Source organism: Octopus bimaculoides, chromosome 23 (genome assembly GCF_001194135.2).
Source record: "Octopus bimaculoides isolate UCB-OBI-ISO-001 chromosome 23, ASM119413v2, whole genome shotgun sequence".
Lineage (NCBI taxonomy): Eukaryota > Metazoa > Mollusca > Cephalopoda > Octopoda > Octopodidae > Octopus > Octopus bimaculoides.
This window is the reverse complement of record NC_069003.1, coordinates 27539220-27541719: the sequence shown is the minus strand read 5'-3', so window position 1 is coordinate 27541719 and position 2500 is coordinate 27539220.

Genomic DNA, 2500 nt, shown 5'->3' with positions numbered 1-2500 from the left:
CGTTCGTCTTTACGTTCTGAGTTCAAATTCCGCTGATGTTGACTTTGCCTTTCGTCCTTTCGGAGTCGATAAAATAAGTGCGTGCTGAGCAATGGAGTCGATGTAATCAACTTATTTCTTTTCCCCAAAATTACTGGCCCTGTGCCAGAATTTGAAACCAATATGAACAGGGTATTGTTAGAGCGTAGAAGTCTATTCTTTTTATGGTGGTTGACAGGCTACGAATTTTGAACGCGACTCATATCGTTATATGAAAAACGAATGGTCGCTTAAAGTTGAAAGGAGGAAGCACATAACTGTGGTAAGAAGAGAGTAGGTAATGACTGCATGTGAGAGAGAGAGAGATAGTGTGTGTCTTGTTTTTATGTGCTACTATCTGTGTCTGTAGTTTCTGTATGCTTACTTATGTATGCTTATGCGCACGGAAAGAGTTACACAGGATTCCGAGCATTGTAGTTTAAAAACTTAGTAACAGATGAGTACTGGTAATTAACTATTTATACGGTAAATGCAATAAATGTCCGAGCATAAATCAAAAGGCGAAAACATAAAATAAGATCAAAATAAATAAGGTTTCTTAAATTACCGAAACACAAAGTGAACAAAAATACATACATACATACATAATTTTTACTACTCTAGGCACAAGGCCCGCAATTTGGAGAGAGGAGGCCAGTCGATTAGATCGACCCCGAAAGGATGAAAGGCAAAATCGACCTCGGCGGATTTTTGAACTCAGAACGTAAAGACATAAGATATTCTTTTTTACTCTAGGCACAAGGCCCGAAATTTGGGGGGAAAGGGCCAGTCGATTATATAAACAGAAAACTTATTATTTTTTTTATTTTTACAGTTAATTATACAGCATAACTAGGTTATACGTTCGAAACGAACTGACTATACCTGAGTGCTCATAAGGTACCCCCCTCTATAAATTACCTCTCTCTCTATGTGTGTGTGTGTAGAGAGAGAGGGGGGGGAAGATGCGTGGCTTAGTGGCTAAGGTATTCGGCTCACGGTTGTGAGGTCGGGAGTTCGATTCCTGGCTGTGCGTTGTGTCCTTGAGCAAGACACTTTATCTCACGTTGCTCCAGTTCACTCAACTGGCAAAAATGAGTAGTACCTGTCATTCAAAAAGGGGCCAGCCTTGTCACATTCTGTGTCACGCCGGACCTCCCTGAGAACATGCATACATACATACATACATACACACACACATACATAAAGCCATCAATGGAACTGTAAAGATATGTAAAACTTTCCAAAAATTTAGCACATAAATACATATGCATGCATCTAGACATAAAAACGCATCCATAAAACAAACATACAAATCTGCGCATACACTAACACCAAATACTGCACACACACACACACATATGCACAAATACCTAGATGATGTTGATAAAAGTTCCAATGAAGGAGCATTGAATCTATGTTAGAGTCCGGCTCTTTCTTTATGGACAAGAAATACAGAAATGAAACTGATTGATAACATACATGCGCACATGCATATGCACATGTATGAATGTGCATAGGTGTGAGTGGCTTGGATAGATTTTCTTTTAGACGTGCATTTAATACGCAGCAGTATTCTAGTCTAATGTTTTATAGACATAAACTGTATCATCTTACGGTGTTGACAGCACTAGTGTTTCTCCTTAAGTCTCTCTCTCATAGTATTGACTACAACCCATTTTCTCACACGTTCTTTATATATTTCTAACAAATCATCCTATTAAACGTATATAAGCAGAATCCTATTTTTCTGCGTATTTGTTATTAATCTGACTTGTGTTTTATTTTCTGCTTCAGCAAAACTATTTCTTTAATGAGCATTTCGTTTGTTTGGTTGTTTATTATTGAATTTACATCTCTCTTGTGTTATTTACACTTTAATACTTTTATTTAATGTTCATCTAACGCAATTTCATTTGTGAATTAATTATCTGCCATGTCTTACGTTTCTTCTCTGTCTCGTGCAAACAAGAAAAGAAAATATAACGAAATGAATTGAGACAAAGGTTCACAAGTGTAAATCACAAATACGTCTTCGACAAATAATGAGAGAAACGAAAATTTCATTGATTTACTTTCTACTTTTTTTCAGTTTCAATATTGATCTTTCAGTCTGCTATTTCGATGGGTTAACATTTGACATTCTCTGCTGAACTAAAAGTTTTTACAGATATCGTCTGCGTATTTCGTTTCCGTAATGAGCAAGAGAACTTCTATAAATGACACATCTTTTTACTAGTCAATGTCGGAAATGATTGAACATTGTTCTCTGCTCTAGTCTTGAACTATGCTTTCTTAAGTGGGGATTTAGTCCATAAATAATTCCCTGTCGTATTTCCTGTCAAAATTCAAATACTTATAATATTGTTCAGGCGTAACACTCTATTCCCATTTTAATATGTAACTTCCTGTATGCAATGGCATGTCTATGAATACGTACATAAAACTGTATATATGTGCGTTAGTATATATATATATATAT